Genomic DNA, 12,360 nt, shown 5'->3' with positions numbered 1-12,360 from the left:
CACACACTGATCTATTATTTATTTGTGATTAGTTTCATTGTTATCTTTCCTTTCTTCCAGTGAGATCAAGGCAGCATACATTTTAATCTCCTCCTTTCTACTGTATCCCCACAACATCCATGCAAAGTAGACTGAGCTGAGAGATCAAATGGTTGGATATGGTCCAAAGTCATCAGTTTCATGCCTCAAAGGGAACTAGAACCTGGATGTCAGAAGTTTTGGGCTGCTTCTGCACTGTAGAAATAATCCAGTTTGACACCACTTTAACTGCCATGGCGCAGTGCTATGGAATTCTGGGAATTTTGTGAGACATTTAGTCTTCTCTGTCAGACAGCTCTGGTGCCACAACAAACTACAATTCCCAGGATTCCATAGCACTGAGCCATGGCAGTTAAAGTGGTGTCAAATTGGATTATTTATGCAGTGTGGACGCAGCTCTTCTCACACACTCTCCACTCTTTCATACTGGCTCTCATTAACCTGAGAGACAATGATAAATCTGTTTCATAAACAAATTTGCAGTTGATAAATCCCTCAACCATACAAAGTGCAAAGAGAGAGCAAGTCCTGAGTCTTTTCATGCCACACTCTGTATTTCAGCAGACAGGTGAGGCCTGAGAAATTTAAACTAGTAGTGAAATGGAATGTCAAGTTTCCTATTCTAGCAAGTGCAATTTCAATACCGTGTTTTAAGTCACGTAGCTTATATGAATGACCTGCAAGTGTGGGAGAATGCCAGACCTTTGGGGTTAAATGTAAATACACTGGTGGCAATTCAAATATTATTTATGAATCCCCAAAGCCACTTCCCCAAAGTGCCTTCAAGATGTTGTGCATCCTAGTTCCTCTCCTTCAACAATTAAGTAGAGACTTAGAAATTCTGCCCCTGTATTTAGTTCAATTTGTGGTCAGGAGCTGAGTTTATTCCAGTGTAAAAAGAGCCACTCGAGCATAACTGTTTCAGTTTGTGGCTAACCTGCCACCACTTCTCAGTCCCTCTGCCATTACCAGTGCTTCACCATCTTTTTTTTTTTTAAATAAAGTAACATATTCTAGAAACTGAATCCAGTGCTTATCTGTCAAAAGCTCAAATGCATTGTAGCCTAATGTATATCTTGCACAAGCACACGCACCTTAATGGGCATCTCATTGCCCTTCCCATTTTGCTGAATTTTGCCACTCCACCAGCAGACTGACACCAGAAGATTCTGCCCATGGTTTCCTACAATATGAGCTTCCCCCCCTCCCCATTATTTCAGCTGTACTTTATGGCTTTTTGTAGCTTTCCTTCACAGAAAATACAAGAGTCCTTCTGTCACTAAATCTGCAAATGAATGAAAGCAACAATCCTAAAGCGGGAATGCTTTCTTTCTTTGGACCACCCCCCTTCTTTATAGGATTTATAAAAGATTATGCCAACTGATGATCAATTTAAGTTGCAGTCCTAGGTTTTAGCTTTCAACTGTACATAGAAAGTGACATTTGGTGATGATGAAATTTGTTTATGTCATTATGTGGCTGAATTTGTTTTTAATAAACACAAATAACTTTGGAAAGTGAGAAGACAGCTAATAAATTTCATAAAGGGCAACATGTGTGTTTTTCCCCAGATGTCCCACTCATTTGATTCTCCTCTAGGAAACTGTGCCTGTCAACATGGTAGACATTTACACATCCCACAGGGATAGAGTAAATGAATTACTTACCATGAAAGCATTCAGACCAGGCCTTAAATTCCCTTGTCCTCTGTCCTACTAGCTCTCTTACGTGTACTTGTTCTAAGCTAAAAAAACCTCCAAACACTGTAATTTTCCTCACAGGGGGCTTGATCATTTTTGTCATTGCTTTCTGCACCTTTTCCTGCTTTATAGTACTGTATCCTTTTTGTAATGTTTGCTGACTGGAACTGTAGCATACACATTACACACATTATTCCAAAAGAAGCTGCACCGTAGATCTGTATAACACTATTATGATAGTTGCAGTTTTATTTTCAATCCCTTTCTTAATCAGCCTTGACATGGAAGTTGCATTTTACAGACCTTAGCTATGTAACTAATGTTCAAACCACTACGCTGTGCTGATCTTCTGCATCTCCTGGCCTGAGCCTCCTTGTGTCCACTTACTGGGCAGCAGCCACTGCAAGTGACACAAGTCTGTTCTTCTGTCCATCAGGAAGTTGCTGACTGATGTTCCCACATTCTTCATTGGATCACTGTTGCAGTTCACCCTCACCTTGGCAGTCACTGATAGGAGGGGAGGAGATCAGTCTGCTGCTTCCTGATCAACAGGAGAACCAATACATGTTACTTGTAGCAGTTGCTGCCCAGTATGTAGGGACTGGTAGACTTTCACAGACTATACATATTTCCCAAACTAGACAATACATTGGGATCATGAATATGAACCAGTCAATGAATCTGTGACTCTCAGTCATGTGTGAATTCCAGCCACTGTGTATTAATTACTTCATTTATTATTGCACAGATGCTAGCAAAGGGCAAAAGTGCTGGTGGAACATTCAACTCCAGGTAATTTGGCCAAGTCCTTTGCACCTTGACATGATGGGTGATGGGAGGGTGCCATTCACTGCTTTAACAGAACAACATATTGGGCCAGCCCTGCCAACATCTCTTCAGAGTCTTGGTTAAGAATATTTGCTTTTCAGAGTGTTTTCCCCCCTCACTTTCATGAGACTTGCTGACATCTTGTGGACACGGCCATGAAGGACAAGACACTAACCATAACTTCACACAGAAGCATCACAGAATGTTTTTGTGTTCTTAAAGAATGGTTTAAGCTGTAACAGGTTGTAGGAAAAATAATCAGAGTATTGGTGCAGCCAAACCACCCACATTCTCTGGGTTAATTTCATCTTCAGAACATTTAAAGATTCAGTGTGGAAAATTACTAACTGCAAAAAGACAAATAGATCTTCATCATCATGCTCTATATGGGCATCTAAAAAAAAGCTCAATACATTGTTAAAACAATTGACTACATAGGGTTTTTAAAAAAATCTTTTTATCTTGGTCTATACTTGTTAAAAATTTCCAGTAGAAAGCAACAGAAGCTATTCAAACTGTTAATGGTGAATGATCAAAATCTCAGATAATTTTGTGGGCTGTTCTTTCCATTTTTGCTATGACTCCTGGCTTAATGATAACATTTGAATGAATAAGGAAAAAAAAAAGGGGGGGGGATCCAGTTACTATTTTCAAACAGTTCAAGAGTGTTCCATTAATTGATTCTAGATTAAATTCAAGCAGGATCAGGGTTCCTGTTTCTGGAGTGTTATTTCTCAGGTCTGATTTTAATTTCCACCTGTTGATACGGAACCTCAAACCTTTAATAACTGTTTTTCCCCATAAAAAACATGTCTGCTACCTACCCAGTGAATTTTCACAGTGTAGTGGTTTGAGCATCAGGCTGTGACACTGGAGACCAGGATTCGAATCCCTCACTTCCTTGGAAATGAGTACAAAGCGTAGGAGCAACCACCAGGAAGGCCCTTTCCTGTGCACCAAGCAGACTTTGTCTGTGAAGTTGGTGAAACTGAGAGAAGGGCCTCACACAAAGATCTCAGAACTCAGATTCACTCTGAACTGAATGCTATTAATACTGGTCCGGGGACATAGCATTGGCTCTTGCTTATTCAGTATCAATGGATGCTCAGTGATTGTTCAGATTATACAATTAATATAACTGACCTAACTGCATCCATTCCTAAAGATATCTGGCTTGGTCACAGTGATGTGTATCTTAATTTGGAAGAATGTTTGGAAATTTCAGATAGTCCAGAGAATTGTAGTCATGGTTGGTTGGTTACAGGAAGCACATGACAGCCTTGTTACACCATGGTCTGCATCCACCAGTCTGCTTTAGAGCATAGTTCAAAGGGCTGGTTATGATTCATAAAGCCTTTCATATCCCATGTTCAGGCTATCTGAAGGGCTATAGCTTCCTATATGAGTGCTCCAGATCTTTAAAGATTGACATTTGTCTCATTCCCACCATCTTCTCAGGCATATCTAGTGTGAATCGGTGGTAGCTCCTTCTCCATGGCTGCACTCGGACTCTGGCACTCTCTTCCAAGGGAGGATAGGCTGGTTCTATCCTTGCTGTGCTTTCAAAATCAGGAGAACATCTTTCTATTTCACCAGGCTTTGGAAAACTGATTGGTTTACAGGATTTTATTTAGGATTGTCTCCTCTTAGGGTTTTCATGGTAAAAGACATTTGAAAGGGGTTTACTGTGCCTCATTCTGTGCAGTGCTAACAAATGTTAACCATGGTGCCACTGCCATTGTCTCTGAGACATCATCTATCGGTGTCATCCCCTGCCACTGCTGCGGCCCAGTAGATGTTTGGCACATTTAGCATGGTTTCTCAACAAAAGCATCTCTGACATGGGAGCAGTGACTTCACTAGGGTTAGTGTGACCAGCTGTCACCCCCCCCCCCTGCATTGACCTCCTTGTATACCACACCATACAGAAACCTCAGTGCAGAGCTGTAGTCCAATGCTCAAACCACTACACCACACTGGCTCATTACAGGAAGACCACCCAAAACATATAATTTGAAAAAGCAACATTGTAATCTTTCAAAAGGTACATTTTAATAACTGCAAAAAATGGCATACATGTGCATCTGAATCCTACAAGCCACTGGCCTCTCCTACTAAACATATGTTCCTCCTGTCCATCTGTATGCACACCAGAAGGCAGCTAATGAAACAGCACTTTAACCATGTAATGTTCCTCCTTTGCCATTTAATTAAACTATGGCGGGATACAGACCGCTCCAAAAGGAAAAGGAGGTGGTCTTCCAGTGCCTCCTTTTCCGCCGGCAGGAAGCCACAGCGGATAAACCATGCGGTTTCCTGACGGAAAAAAAGAACCCGCAAAAAGTGGGTTCTTTTTCAATAGCGCACTTGAGACGTCACAAGTGCATCACGATAAGCATCTGTCACGTCAAAATGGTGGCGGCCGTGTGTACAGGGCACCACCATTTTGACGTACGGAATACATACTAGGGTTAGGGAGCATTTGCATGGTGCGTGCACCCTAACCCTAGTACTGCCACATTTTGCCCGTCTGTACCGGGCCTATACTACCATAATAATAAAGAGTTAAAGTTACACCACAAAAGGCACAAATTTGTCCCTTGCTAAACTACAATCTTAATACTGTATATTTCATTGGAGGAATTGACCTCAAGGAACAGATGACAATTGAGTGCTTCCTGGTGTATGGTTTGAGTGCTGGTCCAGAACTCCAGGACACTAGGTTTCAAATCCCTACCAGTAATGGAAACACAATGGGCGACCTTGGGCAAGTCACCTTCTCTCTCAGCTTCAAAGGAAAGCAATGTCAAACCTTTTTAAAAATAAATCTTGCCATCAAACCACCGTGATAGGATCATCTTAAGGTTACCATAAGGTGGAGTTGAATTTAAGCACCTAAAAACAGACAAATAAACATTCATGTATAAATTTAGGCATGCAAAAACAAACTTCCAACTTCTGTTGAAGACCAGCAAGAGGTGAAGTGTGAACAGTCAAAAATCTAATCCCGATCTTTTTGCACTTCAGTTATCCTAATCCCACACCATTGGCTGGATATGATGGGAGCCTACAGTCCTATATTGGAACAGGCTAGAGCTGATCTCTTTCGAACTAATCTGTGTCAATACGTATGCATGGATATTGATACTTAACTCATGAAAGCCACATGGAAGAAATGTTTTTCTTAAATTATTTTTATTGTCAGCTACTTCAGCACCACTTTCCCCCATATCTTTGGTGACTGAAGTGAATTATCATGTATGCCTAAGCTAGGGAGTTAGTAGATAACTAAACTAGGATACAAACCTGTTTACACTGGACCGATAATGTGTGAAAACACAAATATTTATACAGCTCGTACCACACCTCAGAGAATCAGACCAAGGGTTCATGTGTATTTCCTACTGGCATACTAGAGGCTTCCAGGAAGCACATAAGCATTCAAATCATGAAGAAATTAGCCTTTCCTTGCTGCTCATCTGCTATACTTCATATTCTGTGAGATAGTATCCTAAAAATGAAGGTTTTATTTACCATTCCCCCCCCTATAACACCGTAATTTCTAAGTTGTAGTGAGTTGGGCCTCTGCTGCTAGACAAGTGTTTTTTTGAGTCCTTATTAGTTTCATTGTTGTTATTGTTGTTGTTGTGTGCCTTCACCTCTTCCAACTTATGATGCCCCTAAAGCAAATGTATTGTGGTGCTTTCTTGGCAAGTTTCTTCAGAGGGGGTTTGCCTTTGCTTCCCTCTGAGAGAGTTGCCCAAGTTGTCCAGTGGGTTTCATGGCCGAGCTGGGATTCAAACCCTGGCCTCCAGAGTCCCAACACTCAAACAACTACACCATTCTGGCTCTCTCATACCTGGACATTAATGCCAGTTCAGTGGTATGAAAGGATTCACTTGTATAAGTGATCTTCTTGGATACCTTTTGCAATTGCTTTGGGGTTTGAGGCTAGGAAAAAACCTGAAGGGTGGGAATGGATGCTGCAGTTAACTTTTCCAAAAAGCAGAAGTAACAGTGTAGGGTAGCATCATTTAGAAACCTGATAATACTTGACTTCACAATTGTTTCAAGAAATAGAAGTGCACATTAACCCTGACTTTTAACCACCATAGTAACCCCATTCCTAATCTTCAGCACAATGGAATTTCAACAGGGTCAAAAAATAACCCACAAGCCACTCATTCAAAGTATCTTTTTCTTTATTTATTTTATTTTATTTTAAAAAATCCTATTGCATGAGCATTAAATGCGCTTCCAGTTATTTAAATATCTCAACTTGCTTGGTTTGAAGATTGTGCTGAAATCCCAGCTTTTCATGTATTAATTGCTGAAAGTTTGAAGCCGCATTATGTCTGAGACCTAGAGGGAATGGTCAAGTGCATACTAATAATTATAATTTTGTATTTTAAAGGTGTTGCTTTGGTTCTTTGTATGCTATCAGTCTTTCTATCTTTCTTTCTTTCTTTCTTTCTTTCTTTCTTTCTTATTCTCTTTCTTTTGTATGCTGCTTTGAGTTTTCTTTTTTGATAACAGCAAACCAGATATAAACTGAATAAATAAGAAGTAAGCATACAATCTTTCATCATTATCATCATCATCTACCTTTTTACCACTCCTGGACTCACATCAGTTTACAAAAATTAAAATGGATACAGCTAACACACAAATAATATTCTACAGTTTAAGATATAATTAAATTGTCCGTAAAATTAAAAACACTTAAAGGCAAGCTGTTTAAAATATTCAATACAAAGAAGAGTAAAGATGCTTTCCCACTGAACAGTCAGCCCTCAAAGGCCTGCCAAAACCAAAAGCCTGGACCCCTTGCACTCCCCTTGTGATGCTCCTGCATGGGAGATCCTACCAGCAGCACTGCTGCCATCAACATTTCTTGCATCATAGGAGGACACAGTCCCACCACCACCAAGATAACTAAACTGTGACTACTGTATTTTGGATATATCATAAGAAGAAGTGGCTCACAAGAAAACACAATACTATTTGGTAAAGTAGAAAGCAATAGGAAAAGAGGAAGACCATATTACAGATGGACAGACTCAGTCAAGAAGGCCATAAGCACTGAGCTGATAGGGTGACTTGGAGGTCTCCCACTCACAGGTTCACCATAAGTCAAAGTCATGTTGATGGCAGTTAACAACAACAAAACTATTTTTATTCTTAGCTTTTAAATAAGTGATTGGCAGTTTGTTCCTGAATTACAATAGCATAAATCCAACCTATACTACGATAGATAGATAGATAGATAGATAGATAGATAGATAGATAGATAGATAGATAGATAGATAGATAGATAGATAGATAGATCATATAGGGAGATACAGGTCTTGAGATAGCTGGCTCCAAACCATACAGGGCTTTATAGATTTGGCAACAATCTTATGCAATTTTCTCTACTTTGGGTGTGATCCAGTGGAAACTGGGAAGTCAGTTGAGTTAACTGTGTATTTTATGATGCAGTTATGTCATTTCTGCAGTCCTAATATTTCTGCCAATCAGAGGACAAGTTTGATGAGATAGTGAGGAAAAACATTTCCTTGTACTTTCCACATACTTTCTCTGCACCTGTAGGATCAAGATTATGACTCTTTTAATCTCCATACAAGCTGCGATATATTAATAGCATGTTGCAACATGGGCAATTCTGTCCCTATTAAAAACAGTGCATACATGATGAAATGGTAAAGCACCACTTATTTCATTAAGAGCTTTCCAAATAGAAGTACTTCATTAGGGGAAAAACCATGATGACTTCATGGGGATTATCACCACCACCACAGTATGTTAGACAACTGAATTGTTGTATTGTAGTTATTGCACAGTAGCATTTGTAATGCACTGAAAAATAGGCAAGAGGTAAGTTCTTATAGATGATACAGCTAACATTTTGTTCTGACAGTTTTTCTTTTGTTTGAAGAATGTGCTGTGTGGGAAACTCATTCATGCCACGTGAAGCCTTAAGATGACCTTATTTCTCTCTTAATCGGAGCAGCATATTTGTCTAAGGGAGGAATGACTCATTTCTGATACCCTTTTAAAGCAGTTCTTTTAATAGCAGTGGGTGTTCGGGAAATTCCATTCTCTATTAAGATTGCACTACAAACATTCTGATTTTTGATTCAAATCAAGCTCACCTCAAAGCATATAACTTGATCCATAGATTTCACAGTTTGTTATCAGTGGGAAATGCTATTAGGAAGAGAAATCTAAAGAAATGAAAAATAAGCATACAATAATTCCCATCTTGGAGCCAGTGTGGTGTAGTGGTTTGAATTTTGGACTATGGTTCTAGAGACCAGGGCTCAATTCCCAGCTTGGCAATGAAACCCACTGGGTGACCATGGGCAAGTCACATACTCTCAACCTCTGGTGAAGGCAATGGCAAACCTTTTATGATCAACTCTTGCCAAGAAAACCCCATGATAGGTTTGCCTTAAGATCGTTATAAATCAGAAACAACGTGAAGTCACACAACACAAAGAACTTCATGTCTATTTAATTCTATTTTATTTAATTCTAGTTAATTCTAGTTAATTATATTTTCATGTACCACTTTTGTATGTTTTTAATTGTACTGTTCTTTTAATATTGTGAGCTGCTCTGGGTCCCAGGTTTGGGAAAAGAGTGGGATACAAATATAATAATAATAATAATAATAATAATAATAATAATAATAATAATAATAGGTCCAAAACAGACAGCAGAGATAATCCAGTTCAAACCTACTTTAACTGCCCTGGCTCAATGCTAGGGAGTTCTGGGAACTGTAGTTTTGTGAGACTTTAGCCTTCTCTGTCAGAGAGAACTGATGCCACAATGTGCTACAATTAGCAGGATTCCCTAGCACTGAGCCAGGATAGTTAAAGTGGTCTCAAACCAGATTATTTCTGCAGTGTGTTTTGGATTCTTGTTGTTGCTGTTGTTGTTGTTGTTGTTGTTATCTGCTCAGGCCATTAGGAAAAAATGTTATTGGGTGTCCAGTCTCCCATTCAAAATGTTCATAAGTGGAAGCTTCTCCATTGCAAACAGTCCTAACCTTCTGATTGTGCTGAAAGGGATTTTAAAAATTGGGAGTTGATACTGAGCTGCAAATTTAAAAAACAAAACAAAATCAATATCCTAGTAAATTCTACAAACCTGCTCACCACAAAAATATCTGAATTAAAAGGAAGAAAAATCCTTTTCAAAGGATATCAAAAAGGTTAGATAAATGCAATTGTTCTATGAATGTCACTGCAAAGATATATAATGTTTATTTTGGGTTTGCTGTAGCATGGAGAAGGCATTGAAATGGGGTTGGGAGCAGGGGAGAGAATCACATGGTTTACTGATAAAAATAAGTGCTGTCATTTGTCTCCATTGGGTATCCAAAACTCAGTGCCCATTTGTATTGATAACTAGTACCTAGTTTAAAATGCCTTGTCTATCTTTTGTGTGACGTAGAAGAACTGGCATAGCACAGGAGTGGAAGTCATGAGGACTTTCCTAGGGCTTTAGGGGGGGGGGGGGGGGGGGGGGAGCATGGAAAAGCCAGGATTACAAAGGTATTTTCCCAGCAAAGTCCCAAGATCCTGGCAAGGATTTTCAGATGATGTCGCAATGAGAGAGGACTTATCCCAGGAATAACCAGGAAATAACCAGGAACAAATTATTCACAGGGGGATGATGAATAGGTATCAGTGTTGTTAACTGGATTCTGTATTATATGTTAATACATAGTTATGTAGCTTAATATTGGTTATTGATTTTAGGCCTTGGGTATGTTTGTGTTCGATAGTCTCATCCAGCTTTAGAACTGGGGCCTTCACTGAGAGTCTGCATGAAAGGAATGCCAGCTGCATGCATGGGAGTTATTTTATCTTGCAGGCTAGCTCTTTGTTATCAGTGGTTTCAACGGTTAGAGAAGTCACGCAGAGTCAGCCACAAGAAAACATTCAATATTTTTGAGATCGGGGAGAACACATTTAGCACACCTATTTTCTAGCGATGGGATTTGTGTCTTTTGAATACTTAAGTTTGATGTTTGTGTGGTTAGCCTTTAGTTCTGGCCAAGACATTTTCCTAGATGCTTCTCTTCAACTGCTGAAATAAAGTCTGACAGTTTGTACCTACAGAAGATTAATTTACTGAGTTGGGGGAAGAATTCAATTAGTTCTTGACAGGAATGCTGGGATCTGTAGTCCAAAAACAGATAGAGTTTCATAAAATGTCTACACAAAATTTCTGGCATAGCCTGTTAAAATGTCTTAATCTGCCACTTTTTTTTCATACACATTTATGATCACAGAGAATACAGTGGGACTACAGAAAAGGGCAGAATAAGAAGCAAATGAGTTGTGACATTATTGTCAAAATAGTTAATTGTATGAATGCTACTATAGGTAACTCAGCACTGATTGAAAAGTAGAATTGACACCAGTGGAAGCTTTCCTCCAAATGGAAATGACAAGCTCCCCTCCAGATTGTGACTGTAACACACTTAAGGTCTTCTTCCCTGACATGATCCCAGTTCACAGGATCTCCTTGAAGCTTCTGATTTATTTTGTTAGAAAAATCAAACTTCTGCATACAAATTGTTGTGGAGTGCAGGTTTTTTTGGCGATATAATTTTAATTAAGAAAATTGTGCAGAAGGACAGTATTAACAATCACCATCACTTCACCTGCTGTTATTTGCATAAATGAATAACTAAGCAAACTAACAGATGCATTTACACATTCCTGTTCTCATACCTAGCTTGGGCCTAAAGGATCAGAATATAGGAAGAGTCCTCTTGGAGCAGATCAAAAAAGCCTATTACTCACAGTTCCCAGCCTCATATCAGTCAAGCAAGACATAAACACAATCTCACACACCTACTCATAACTAGTGGTGTTGAGAAAGATAGGTGAAATTCTGTTAAAGAGTTTCAAAACATAACCTAGATGCAGTGATTACTAAACTTTGGCCCTCCAGATGTTTTGGGCTGCAGCTTCCAGAATTCCTGATAGTTGACCAAGCTGGCTGGGGCTTCTGGGAGTTGATGTCCAAAACACCAAGAGGTCCAAATTTGGGACCTAGAGTCATACAGTCATAACTGTTTGGTATTCATGATCCCTACATATTTCTTAGTTTAGGGGGCATGCAGGGACTGTGAAAGTCCACCAATCCCCACTTACAAGGAAGCAGCTCCTGCATTTGATGGAGATCCATTCCCATCATTCAAGAAAAAACTGCTCAATAATCCCATTCCACCTTGTGTGACCAATCTCTGGTAAATGAGGAATTGCAACAGGGACCCCACTTCTGCAGTGGAGATCGTTCACAGGAAGGGGTGGGAACATCAGTCAGAGAGTCCATCGATGATCTCAGCAACTGCTTCCTGATAATGCATTCCTATTCCTTATTGTTGCCAACATGTACTACTGACTCCATTCCAGCACTATCTACTTGGTTATCCAGGTAACGGAGACAGACACTACACCCTACAGTCAGTCACTACTGGACATTCATGTCAAACGGGAAACCCTAACCCTAACCTTTACGATATCCACAGCTGTCACACCAGGTAGGGGATTCAATAACTCAGAAATATATCTATGTCCACAGTGATCAAATCATTATTACCCATGAATTCCTGGCAGAAGAGGGAGTAATTCTTGTACTGATGATTTTATAAATGTCTAGAATTGGGATATCTAACAGTAAAACATCATTACTTCCCTGAGCAGTAAAGCATTTCAAGGATAGGTTTTAAAGGCCCATTTCTTTCTTTCTGAGAAAAGAAGTATGA

The 12,360-nt window shown here is 39.6% G+C and overlaps 1 protein-coding gene across 1 annotated transcript in view; it reads left to right on the top strand.

Moving 5' to 3' along the window:
* ACTA2 (actin alpha 2, smooth muscle) overlaps positions 1-12,360 on the top strand; it is a 96,865-nt gene that overhangs the window by 27,768 nt on the left and 56,737 nt on the right. The window lies entirely within an intron of this gene.

This window comes from Sceloporus undulatus, chromosome 3 (assembly GCF_019175285.1).
Source record: "Sceloporus undulatus isolate JIND9_A2432 ecotype Alabama chromosome 3, SceUnd_v1.1, whole genome shotgun sequence".
Classification (NCBI taxonomy): Eukaryota; Metazoa; Chordata; class Lepidosauria; order Squamata; family Phrynosomatidae; genus Sceloporus; species Sceloporus undulatus.
The sequence above is the reverse complement of the archived record's forward strand: the minus strand, read 5'-3'. Positions and strand labels throughout refer to the sequence as shown.